The sequence below is a fragment of the Pelophylax lessonae genome, assembly GCF_965119305.1.
Source record: "Pelophylax lessonae genome assembly, chromosome: 1".
Lineage (NCBI taxonomy): Eukaryota > Metazoa > Chordata > Amphibia > Anura > Ranidae > Pelophylax > Pelophylax lessonae.
Genome location: NC_138768.1, coordinates 559,306,698 through 559,320,573, shown reverse-complemented (window position 1 = coordinate 559,320,573; position 13,876 = coordinate 559,306,698). Strand labels below are relative to the sequence as shown.

The 13,876-nt window shown below is 42.0% G+C and overlaps 1 protein-coding gene across 2 annotated transcripts in view; it reads right to left on the bottom strand.

Annotated features, from left to right (window-relative positions):
* The window catches only part of PDE4C (phosphodiesterase 4C), a 670,938-nt gene that overhangs the window by 286,846 nt on the left and 370,216 nt on the right, over positions 1-13,876 (bottom strand). The gene's annotated exons all lie outside the window — the stretch shown is intronic.

Genomic DNA, 13,876 nt, shown 5'->3' with positions numbered 1-13,876 from the left:
AAAATGCTGATATACAGTAGCTGTCTCCTATAAGGCTCCGTTCACATGTAGGCGTTTTGGGGCGTTTTTGGGGAGTTTTTCTGCTCTAGGATCAGCTCTCAAAACGCCCAACAAGACAAATCCTATTCATTTCAATGGCCCCTGTTCACATCTGAGCAAATTAAAAATTGCCACAGCAGATAGCAATATTTTCATACTAATGTGCTACTAATGAATTTGATAGGCTCTTCTAAAAATGTAAAATCTAAACAGTAGCAATTTCCGTAGACCTAAACCTGCAGAAAACTACCCCTTCTCTCATAAACAAACATAACTGAATGTTATATCCAAGTGCTATAAACAATCAGTACTATATGTTCACTGGTTGATCTTCTATTTGGATCATTATTGAGCAAGGGTTGCAACATATTTCACCCTAATAATAGTGCCCTAAATGCACACCTGCTCTGTACAGTGATCTCTATTCACAATTAAACAATTACTATTTGGATTCAGTTAAACAACCATCTAATTTTGGCATTTAATATAATAGTTATGTTTCATTTCATGTATATTTACCTGGTTATCAGTGATGCCTAACCAGTAATACAAAAGCAAACACTGAAGTAAGCTATACATCTTAGCTGTCAGGTCTCTCCTTAAGTATACCTTTTCTCTATGAGCTGTAATTTGTAGACTACAGCAGAAACCATTGAGAACTTAAAACATGCAACTGGGCTACAATTTGCCAAGAGTTGTGAAAACATTCTGCACAAGACAAGAGCAGACTAGACTGGTTTGGTATTGATTACAATGAACCTACAGTTATAGGATGTGTGTATATAAAAGTGCTGTAAAATATAGTGATAAAATGCATAATATGTCCATTTTATAAAGGGACATGGCCAATAATTAGGAGTTCTGTTGCATTCTTGTTAGAAGGTTAGAGGTAGTTTTAAATGATAGCTGTAAAAATGGGTATAACCACTTAATATTTGACTTTGTAATTATAAAGCACATTAGCAGCTCTTCAGTACCTACTATCCTTGCAAACAAAGTCCATAACCACCTGAATGACAGCAAAACTCATACAGCTACAGAGCAGTTAAACATTCAATTTGTACGATTTTTCCCAATTTAGACTTACTCATTTATGAAATTATGCACAGCATGTAATGCTCTGAAGGTAAATGCTGCAAGCAAAACATAGAATATATAGATTTTGTTTTTAAAAGCTTTCCTTTTTCTATAATTAGAATGGAATTTTGGTACATGAAGTACGTGATAGTGGTTAGTACAATACTTTGTAACAAGCTGTTCCTGAAGCTCAAAATGCCAGATGTCCACTAAACAGGTTTATTAGTCATGTAGTGGGATAAAACCAGGCCTTTTTTGTACCAGTACCTTCTGATACTGGTCCAGTACTGTGCACTTCTTATTCAATAGTAGTTACTAAACATCCTATTGGCCACTTAGCAACACTGCCACTCATCAGGATTTGCAAAGCCAGCTATTCGTTCAGACCTCTGATCCTCATGCTGCTGCTGGGGCATAGGTACAAGCATGATCCCCAACTGTTGTTAATCCCGCATACAGTATTTGTCTCAGGATTTCACCAAAATCCTGACATCCCGCAGGTACAGGACATGTCCCTCTGCTGGGAGATGGAAGGCAGCAGATCAATGAGGGCAGAGTAAGAGTCTCCAAAAGAAGCAACCAATGATCTGTATGTGTTCAATTAATTAATGTGAGCATCTACCTATTAAAACCATAACCAGCGATGGCAGGACCGAGTTAAGAGTGCCACAAATGCATCCCAGAGAGGATAAGATAGGAGTTGCTAGTCCAATCTGAGAACTTATGATGACAGAAATTTAACAAGGTCGGTAACTGTATTGAGACTTTGCATGGAAAACTGTACCTTCTTCTTGCCTTTTCTTCCATGCTCCCAGACTTGTATAAAGTACTCGAAATTTCTACTTGAGTAAAAGTACAAGTGCTCGATCAAAAAATGACTTAAGTAGAAGTGGAAGTGCTCGCAGAAAAAGTTACTTAAGTGGAAGTACTAAAGTATTCAACATTTTTTTTACTTAAGTATTGCAAGTAGTTTTTTCAAAAGAATTGCTACTTAAGTACTAAAAGTAAAAAGTACCAGTAGTTTTGAAAAAAAAATTCTACTCAAGTACTGAAAGTAGAAGTAGAAGTACTGTGTTATGTAGTTATTAAAGAAAGAAGTCAAAAGTTTGAACATCATATTGTTTTTTATTATTTCAAATGATTTATTCAAATGATTAACCTAAAGGACAATCACAATTCCTTAGGCTGTAACTTTTTGTAAACAAAAAACAGATAACGTATGTCCCTCCCTTCCCCTTTTAACGCATCCCTCCTTCTCTTTCCTGCCTGTTTTTTTCTCCACAGCTTCTTGGTGCGCAAAATCATATATAAACCAATGTGATATACAACAATATATTCCAATAATGAAATAAAGGAGGAGTGTATGAAATCTAAGTCAATAAAAAGTTCAAAATATTGTGAATCTTCAAATATATATATGTGACAAAACAAGATGAATATAATTTCATATCTGCTGTTAATGGGAAAGAACCTCCCAACCAGGGCCAGCCTTAGGTGTTCAAGCGCCCTGTGCGAGCTGATCCTGTGGCGCCCCCACCAGCGCCCTGCACATTTTTTCTTGCACTTTTTTTGCACTTCATTTGACTTTTCTTTTTTATGATCACTACAAACTTAGCCCCCCTTACATTAGAGACCCCCCTTACATCAGAGACCCCCCAAGGGAGCCCCCTTACAACAGAAACCCCCCAACGGAGCCCCCTTACAACAGAAACCCCCCACAGAGGCCCCACTTACATCAGAGACCCCCCACACAGAGCACCCTTTCAGCAGAGACCCCCAGCCCCCACAAAGAGCCCCCTTTACATCAGAGACCCCCCACACAGAGCCCCCCTTACATCAAAGACCCCCCACACAGAGCCCCCTTACATCAGAGACCCCCATACAGAGCCCCCTTTACATCAGAGACCCTCCCCCACACACAGAGCCCCCCTTACATCAGAGACCCCCCCCACAGAGCCCCCTTACATCAGAGCCCCTCAACAAAGCCCCCCTTACATCAGAGACCCCAACACAGAGCCCCCTTACATCAGAGACCATCCCCACACAAAGCCCCCTTACTTTAGAGACCCCTCACACAAAGCCCCCCTTACATCAGCAACCCCAACACAGAGCCCCCTTACATCAGAGACCATCCCCACAGAGCCCCCCTTACATCAGAGCCCCCCCCATAGAGCCCCCTACAGAGCTCCACTTACATCAGAGCCCCTCCACACAGAGCTCCCCTTACATCAGAGCCCCCCACATCAGAGCCCTCCCACACAGAGTCCCCCTTACATCAGAGACCCCCCCACACAGAGCCCCCTTACATCAGAGACCCCCACACATAAGAGACCCCCACACAGAGACCCCTCACACAAAGCCCCCCTTACATCCAGAGACCCCAAAACAGAGCCCCCTTACATCAGAGACCATCCCCACAGAGCCCCCCTTACATCAGAGCCCCCCCATAGAGCCCCCACACAGAGCTCCCCCTACATCAGAGCCCCTCCACACAGAGCTCCCCTTACATCAGAGCCCTCCCACACAGAGCCCCCCTTACATCAGAGACCCCCCTTACATCAGAGACCCCCCACACAGAGCCCCCTTACATCAGAGACCCCCCTATGTTTCTCTTAACCAAGATGGCCGCCAGTGCGTCGATCGCACTGCGCATGCGCACGTGCCTCTACTGCGCGGCCGCCGAAATCCCCGCCTCCCAGCACTGAGACGTCAGCGAATGGAGACAAGGAGGGGAGGAGCGGAGTGGCCAAAGGCCGCCACACATGTGAGAGCGCCGAGAGGCGCATGTGGGAGCACTCCATGCCGGCCCAGCGGAAGCCTGGAGCGGAACAACGCTACCCAAATGGCCAGAGACCAGGTACCCATGAAAAAGGGGGGTATCTTTACCTTTGCCTTCCTATAGAAAAGGGGAGGGGAGGGGGGAAGGCAGAATAGGGAGGATAATTGAAAGAGTAGGAGAGAGCAGTAAGGAGGGAAACCAAACAAAAAAGAAAAAGGGAAAGGCAGAGAAAAGTAACGAGTAACGATGCAGCACAAAAAAAAAGTATCGGAGTAGAAGTATCGAAATCATCGAAAAAATGTAGTGAAGTAAAAGTAGAAGTAGGAGAAAAAAATTCTACTCTAGGAAAGTACTGATACCGCATTTCGGTACTTAAGTACAGTACTTAAGTAGTTCTACTTCGTTACTATACATCTCTGCATGCTCCACATAACCTGCCTACTTGCTGCACATATTTAGCCTGATCTGCTGCTCTGCTCGTTGCCTATCTTCTGTACTGAGTCATGTGACCCATGTGACAATTACACCTCCGCATTCTTTTTTGGTGTTCGATGCCTGTGCCTAAATGCTACAAAATTGTCACTTTACCTTATTAATGCCTACAACACGCAATTAACTAAATTAAGGTAAGCCTACATCCAGGCTGCTGGAATCAAATAAGCCTTTCTGATTTGGACGATTGACTAAAGTTCTCTATCTGGGACAAATACTGACTGGAGTCGACTCTCCTGCCATAAAAATCTTTGGATTTTTTGCACTCAATTCACTCTTGTATATATGTGCTAACTCTGCACTCATATCATCTCACTCTTTTGCTGAGACTGGTCGTTAATACAATCAGCATAACTATTATATTTTATCACCCTCCTCCTTGCATATGTTGCACTCTAAGATTTATGCAAAAACACTAGGATTCTTATAATTGATTCAATATCAATGTATATACACTTTTTGCTGGACCCTGAGGAAGCACCCACTGCAAAACGTGTAGTTCCAGCAACGTCTATGCATCTATGTAAATATTATATCATTTGCTCAATTTGTTGATCGATGTAGATCAAATAATATATATTTTAACATTTTGTGTATTCAAATAAAAATTCCTTGTTAATTTTTTACATATATTTACTGTCCGTGTCTTATATAAATATACGCATATACAGATACTCTGTGAGGCACATTTAAATCCCCCTCGGTATAGTTTTACCAAAAATTTTTTGGTTTACCTATACCCCCCTCCTTTCTTTGCACAAAACGCAATTAACCTTTCACCAGCTCTGTATTATTTCTAACACAATATCCCCAATGTTTGTTACTCAGCACTGGACCTATAACGGCTCTGTCAGAAGTGATCTCCTGGTTCACAGTTCCTATGCAATTTTTGCGCTGATGTTCACTATCCTCATCCAAGAACTCTATTAGCACAGGGCCTGCTGTGACAGCGCATTTGATCATTGCTGTTACATGTAAATGTATAAATCTGGCAGAGGAAGTCTTCCACTACCCTAATCCTCAACTGCACTCTGCCTTAGATGACCTCAAATGGGAGTCACAGAAATGTCTGGAGCCAGTGTCACACAGTGGAATGCTGTGCGCACCACATTCTATTGCTATACAGTACTTGAGTGTCTTTTTTCCCCTGGTGCTACAGTTGGAAGGCATGTAACTGCATCTAACGCCATCCCTCCCCCCCCCAGCATTTGTCCATAAGCAGTTAAATTGAGACAGAACATGGGGCCCATTGTAACACCTCACAGAACTGCCACTATCACTTGTAAACATAAAAGCCAGCAGAAGAGTCTTCTATTGCACATTCTATGCGATCTGACTGGTGGGATCGTCTAATGCAGAACACACCAGAGGTGTGAGTAGTGAAAGACTTCCTCTGTGAGCTTCTATGTTTAACAGCAGTGATCTAGTGAGCCCTCACAGTGTCTCCCATGCTATTGGATGTCTTTGATGAGGTCAGAGTCATACAGCGACACAAAGTGGCCACAGGAGGAAGTGCAGGAACTTTAGGGAGGTACGAGTATGAGGTGTACATGGAACCTGCTGGGCAGTAAGCAAAGCACATAAAGTGCTCATGTGTCAGAGCCAATGTGCTACATCTAGTATGTAATTTAAGGTTCTCACATGTGGAGAAGGTTTACCACTTAGCAATCTAAACATGCATTGTGTAAATAAGGGTTTTCTACTCTAATTGTAGTCCTTCTTGACTTCTACTTACCCTTTCCTGTAAAATTTGCCAAAGAGAAAAACAGCTTAGAAGAAAAGAGGAGTCATTTGTATAGTACTTGTGCTGAAAGACATACTATCAGATTTCCAGTCTTTTGGGAAAGTGAAAATGAACAAAAGTCAGTCTACAGAATAGAGGAATCAATGGATTTTTTTTCACAATGGTTGCTAGTCAGTATAACAGCAGGTTAAAATCAACAAACAGAACCTAACATTAGGATAAGGTGTATACATACAGAAATATTCCTGGACAAAATGTTTGCATCCCTCTTGAACTGGGTAATACTTTTTCATAAAGGTGCAGCCACTGTTTTCCCTCACATTATCGGGGTTTATGAATGCACCAATTAGAAAATGAGAAAGGCAAAACTGGCAGAGAGACTCGGACTTCTACTGACTCTATGGGAGGCATTCAAAAAAAGAAAAGCAAGTCAAGGAAGGTCTTCTTCATACTGTGTCAATGGCTTCAGAGCTTCCCAGAACAAAGACCAGATGCTTCGTTGTTTGTTCAGAAATACCTTTCACACTGCTCAATAGTACTCCCAAGAAGACCAAACTACTTTTTTGGTTCCTCAAGCACCATGCTTTTTAGGGTGAGCAACTGCTAGCAATAAGTATATGGTTTTGTACAAGGATTTCTTTCTCAGAATAGATGCAGGTACTCCCCACTTCCAGGTCACCCCTTGTCTCCACCTCCCTCTCACCTCCCAGCACTATCCCTTGGCTCCACCCCCTATCCACCTCTCAGTACTGTCACTTTTAGAGAATATAGAACTAAGTGGTATTAAGTAATTTGTATGGAATTTGTTAATAAGAAAATCAGTAAAATCGATCCCCTGCAGCCAAGAATAATAGATCTCCCCAACAACAATATACCCCCCACACCAATAGATCCACCCCAGCAACAATAGATACCGCCCAACAACAATATATCTACCACAACAACCCCCCAGAAACAATAGATCTATTTCAGCAACAACAACAGACCTCCCAGCAGCCAGCATCAATAGACCCTCCAGCAGCCAGCAACAATAGACCACTCCCTCAATAGTAGATCCCTCCCAGCAAGAAAATATCCCTCAGCAGCCAGAAACTATAGACCCTGCTGGAGGTGCCAGAAAAGTATTGCCCTGCATTCCCGCTGAAATAAAAATCTGGTTTTGCATATATTAAACTATATGGGTACAAATGTTTAACAGGTCATACAATCTTTACAAGCTAACTATTACTTATCAAGAGTTGATGGCTATAGAGTGGTGCTCTAACCTCCCTTCAAAAAAAACTGGCACAAAAAAAGGGTGTCTGATGTCGGGTGTATGCTCCGTGCTTTGCCGACTTTATACATTGCCCTAAGGAATTCTCCTCTATTCCTAATCCTGGGTAACCCCTGCTTTTTTCCGGGTTTCACGTATGGCCCCTTTTGGGCTCTCCTCCAATCAGGTCGTTTTCAGCCTCTCGCTTCAAGGTAGGTTCTTGACCTTCATTACAGACCCTCATGAACCCAACGGGCCCCTACAAGTTGGATTTTTGGAGAGCTATACAAATCCATCATTTTTATCAATCTCTAAACCCCCACCGACTAGCTTCCATCACAGATTGACCACACAAGAAGAGTACTGCTTGTACAGCGGTATTCTCTGTCATGCTTTATCAAAGCTGTACTCACTTTTGGTTCTCCCTCCAGAGGACTTTACACTGACCTATTTTGAGAAACCAGAAGCTGATTTGGGGAGAACATTTTCTTCTTCTTCATGTTACTAATATACCTCCAAAATCTACAAAATGTCACATCTGCACCATCTTCTCAATGCTGCCAAGTCATGTATCTCCCTTAGGTGGAGAGATCCACAACCTGCAATCATTGGGTTCTGGCTACGCAAGGTGGAGGAGTTGAATTTAATGGAGGATCTCATACTGACGAACCAGCACAAACATGAAGTGTGTACTAGGATCTGGACCTAAATATGGAACATGTTTATATACTCTGAAGAAGGAAAATCTCTTCTAACTGTGAGTCCCGCTGGCTGTTAGACATTTGCCCCTTCTCATGTCGGAGGAGATTGCAATCCATCCATTTTATTCCCCCCTTCCTTTTTTTCTCTCTTCCTTCCCTCCATTTCTTCTCTTTCTGTTTTCCCTCTCTTTTTCCAGTTGAATCTTTTTATAAAAAAAAAAAAAGTTGTACAATGGTATTCTTCACTGTCCATAATCATTATGAGGACTTCCATATTGTGTTATTTCCCACAATATACCTGTCATCCTTAGGGATTGTATGCTGGAAGCCTATAATTGTATCCCCCATTAGGGTGGTTTATTACTTTTCATTGTAATCTGGGTATACCGTTATACTGTCTCTGTTTTACTGCAATGTTGTACATGGTTGGAAACTGCTGTTTAAAAAAAGGGTGTCATCAAGAAATATCTTCTTCCATGAACACAAACATGGGGCTCGTGAACATAGGCACATGGGTTCAGACAAACCAGAAAAATACATTACACAATTTCACTGTAGAACATGCTGCTTTTTAGATAGAAATCCACATTAAAGTGTATACAGTGGTTACATTTTTTTCATTTCATTGTTGAACACAGTAGGTAAGGTCTCAGATGGCAACAGTTATCCTTCAAATCATCCAGGCTATCACTGTCATTTAGACAGAAAGGGATAGCAAATTCAAAACAATATGTTTATTACTACAACAAAAGGCGAGGGGAAATTTCCAATGGGGGCATCGGTTTTCACTTTACTTTCGAGAGTGTGGGCTAGGTGAAGTGCTGGGTGGCAGGCAGTGAGCACACAGAGTCCAAGTTTGGCAATAGCAATATATTGTACAAAAGTTCAGCAAGTACAACCAGGCCTGGCGGGGAGGCACAACCATCCGGAGCCACTTACACTGCACCAGCAGTGGAACAGTGGTCTGAAGACTTGAAGATGCGACAGCATCTACCATGAGGAGCGGAATGAGGTCCACACCCAAAAGGAAGGCTTCGTAAAAGAGGTTCCTACAATAGCCACTCGCAAAATGTGCACCAAGCTCGGAAGCCAGAGTCCTAAATAGACTATCTTACCCAAAGTCACATAGGGAGACAGCATCCAATCAGTTAGCTGCCCCCCTTAGACAGAAAAAAGCATAGAGGAACCAACTTCCTCTAAACGTCCTCCCCCTCTGCATTGCTGTTACAGTTAAACGCCACCTGCAGTGGAGAACATAGACCGCACCTGCCTAAAAGAGATTTCCTTTTACTTTCTTGGCATAAATAAAACGAAATCTAACCAGTGGGACAAACTGACAGGCAGTTTAACTGTTCCATACTCTAAAGGAAAATAAAAAAAAACAGTTTAGAATATAGATACACTTTAAATATGCTTGGGCCTTCACATTTTGGCAACCCTAGATATTAACCACTTTAGGACCACCCCCACGCAGATACTGCACCAGTACCTGTACCTCGGCTCGTGCTCTGGGTCTGGGGCATGTGCCGCCGGCCGCTCCCGCTGTGATTGGACACAGTGGGAGCCAATCAGCGGGTCCGGCGGCCAATCTGTCACAGAGGAAGATGGAGATTGTGTTTCTGCTAAGCACCCCTGTCTTTCTCCAATTAGGCCACCCCCCCACACAGTTAGAAAGCACTCCCTCGAAGCACACTTAACCCTTTGATCCCCCCTGATGTTAACCCCTTCCCTGCCAGTGTCATTTATACAGTGACAGTGCTTTTTTTTATCACTGTATTGGTGTCACTGGTCCCCAAAAATAGTAACTTAGTGTCAGATTTGTCTGCCACAATGTCGCAGTCCCAGTAAAAATCGCTGATCACCGTCATTACTAAAAAAAAATAAAAAAAAAAAATAGAAATTCCATAAGTGTATTCCATAATTTGTAGACGAAATAACTTTTGCACAAACCAATCAATATACACTTATTGGGATTTTTTTTACCAAAAATATGTAGCAGAATACATATTGGCCTAAATTGATGAATACATTTGATTTTTTACATTTCTTTTATTGGGAATGTTTTACAGCAGAACATAAAAAATACTGGGGTTTTTTCGGTCGGTCTTTTTTTGTTTTTAGCGCAAAAAATAAAAACCTGCAGACATGATCAAATACCACCAAAGCTCTATTTGTGGGGAAAAAAAGGACATACATTTTATTTGGGAACAGCGTCCGCGCAATTGTCAGGTAAAGTAACTCCGAGGCTGAAGTGGTTAACCCAAACATCATGTGGAGGTCTATTGCACATAGCTGCAGTGCATTTAGGATCTTGTCACGATTACTTGTAAATACAAGTTCACAAGGTACTATTTTGTAGCGAGATTTTTTATCAGAATAAGGCTCCATCTTTGTAAATAAATATATGAGATGGGAGAAAAAAAAATCTCAGTGTACCAACAAAATAAGCTAAATAGGATTTTTCAATTTAACCATCTCATTAAATCACATTTTTACATCATAAAAACATATCTTGCTGATAATTTCATTACCAATAATCAATGTTCAAATCATCCACAGGAATATTCTTAAAATGTTATAACTTTACATAATTCTTATTATACATATTATTGTTTTGGATGTTTCCAAAAGCTAACACCTTTGGCTTGACACGTTTCATGAACAATGTTCACTTCATCAGGAGAAGATTAATATTGGATTGGTTAATCAATTCAGCAATTATAAAAGCATTATTGTGTAGGCGTCTGACCGGTCGCAAGGGGTAGGGAGGCGATAGGAGGGCTATTCAGAGAATTCACAGAGGACATCTTATAAAGGGAAGTGACTTATCCTCATTGCTACAAGGCTTATTTATCATAATAATGAGGCTGATGATACTCTAGACCTGTAATGTTCTCATGGAGGTACCTTAAATGTAGGTAGCCTGAAGTTGTATCCTAAGATCAGGAGTGTTGCCTACAAATAGGAAAACTATCTCCTGATGAAGTAAATGTTATTCATGAAACTCCTCAAACAGAAGGCGTTGGCTTTTCTTATACAGTAATATGTATATAAAGATGATGTAAAGTTATAAATGTTTAAAGTAGTAGTAAACCCCTCTTGGTCACTTATACCTACAGGTAAGCCTATATTAACCACTTCTGGATCGGAAGGTTTTCCCCTTTAATGACCAGGCCAATTTTTGCGATACGGTTCTGCGTTATTTTAACTGAAAATTGTGCGGTCGTGCGACGCTGTACCCCACAATTTGAGCTTGTCCTTTTTTTCCCCACAATTTGAGCTTTCTTTTGGTGGTGTTTGATCACCTCTGCGATTTTTATTTTTTGCGCTATAAACAAAAAAAGTGACGATTCTGAAAAAAAAAAAAAATATTCTTTACTTTCTGCTATATAAACATTCCCAATAAAAACATTTAAAAAACAAATGTTTTCATTATTTTAGGCCAATTTGTATTCTGCTACATATTTTTGGTAAAAAAAATTCCATTAAGTGTATATTGATTGGTTTGCGCAAAAGTTATCACGTCTACCAAACTAGGGAAAAGATTTATGTCACTTTTATTTATTTATTTTTACTAGTAATGGCGGCGATCAGCGATTTTTAGCGGGACTGCGACATTGCGGCAGACAGAACGGACCCCTGACATTTTTTACACTTTTGGGGGGACCAGTGACATTACTACAGTAATCAGTGCTAAAAATATGCACTGTTACTGTACTAATGATGCTGGCAGGGAAGGGGTTTGCACCAGGGGCGATCAAAGGGTTAAATGTGTCCCTAGGGGGTGCTATATGATTGTGTGGGGGTTGTATTTTCTAAATGAAAACTGGGACCTGTGTTCCTAAATAAGAGGAACATAGGATCTCTGTGTTCATTACTGACAGAACAGTGGTCTGACATGTTTACAACGGCAGACCGCCATTCTGTCTCCAAGGGGAGTGAACGCGTGTGCCCGGCGGCAATTGCGGCCTCCAGACCTGCTGGTTGGCTCCTCCTGGGACGAATGGTCCCGTGAAGGGACGTACGGTTACGTCATTTCGTGGGACAGAGTGAACCTGCCAAACTATATGTACTGCTGGCGGTCGGCAAGTGGTTAAAGCTTACCTGTAGATACAATGAATATCTCCAAAACGTGCACCATTTAGGAGATATTCATAATTCTTGCAGCCGGTGAGGTCATTGGCAGATGTACACTGTGCTCTGAATTGAGGACACGCTGAATGTGCCATCAATTCAGACTGCTGTGTTGTGATTGTGACTCATGTGCGCATGTGCGGGAGCGACGTCATCACGGCTCAGCCATTAAAACGGCCAGAGCCCACGAACCCGGAAGGAAGACTGGGTGAAGATGGAAACCCTATCAGTGGTGACAGCGTGCCGCTGGAGGGATCCCTTTTACATCGAAGTCTGCCATAATGTGCTAGTATGCAACGCATAGTAACACATTATGCCATTAACTTGCAGGGGGGACTTTTTTTTTTTTAAACTCACTACCACTTTAGAAATATTTCTGTGGGTCATCTGAATATTAACTCATGTTAATGAAATTATCAGCAAGAAAAATGTTCTTAGGATGCATATATGTGGTTTCAAAGAATATTGATTTAAAGTGATTAAATTTAAAGTTTTTGATTGTAATAGAGATGTAGTGGTATGTGAAAAGTCGTATTTATTCTTGTATTTGTATTAGTGATCGACCAATATCGTTTTTTTAATACCGATATTTTGGTCATCGGATATCGGTATCGGCCGATATTTTCGGACATGTAAAACATTTTTTTTTCTAGAGGTACTCCTTGTGGAGGGATCTGGGGGTCTAAACGACCCCTAACCCCTCCTCGGCACTGAAAAGCATTAAAAACGCCAAGTTTGGCTGTTTTGATGGCTGTCAGTTTTTTTAATTCGGCGCCAAGTACCCAGAAGTGATGTCATGACATCACTTCCGGGTTTTTTACATGGAGACCGGCGCATGCGCACTTGCGGCAGGGATACCGGCTTTCACTGGGACACATCTTCATGCTACACCGGGTCTTCTCTTTGGCAGCATCGGTGGAGGTAGGATGCCCGGGTCTACCGGTGGGACTGGAGACACGGGTGAGCCGTGGAAGGCGGCGGGAGGGGGGGACGTCTCCTCCCGCTCCTTGTAATGACAGCCGAGCGGCTTCTCAGCTGCAACGGTTGTCATTACAAGTTAGCCGACCGTCGGTTATGGACACCAGTACCGGGGTGATGCCTCTAGCTGAAGGCATCACCCTAGGACATGCACTTTCCCTAAATATTGGCAATATCGGTAACCTCAGGGGCCGATTCCGATATATCGGGGAAAGTGCATATCGGCCCCTGATATATCGGTGTTGCCGATAATAGGTTGACCTCTAATTTGTATGGCCCCCATCCTTTTACTGTGCCTGGTGCACCATCATGTCTAAACTCAGCAAATCTGAGTTTAGACATGAAAACCATATGGGTTTAAACACTAAAACCATATGATCAAAACTACAATAAAAACCATACTCTGTACCCGTTTGCTTAACCACCAAACAGGCTGTGTAATATGCACCATAAGGTACTATTCTCCCCATCTCCTGATCCACAGCAAGAGTAAAAAAATGAGTAAACATGTGATTGTGACACTGCAGCCTACCGCCTATAATTTAGTGCTTGTTGCCTAAGGGATCAATAACCAGACTTCAAAATTCACACATGGGAGGTAAGAGTGCAACCGTTTAACCCTGTAGAAGTTTCGACTTTCAGAAAGCTGAAACTTTCAGGGTGCTATAGCAGCAGATTTT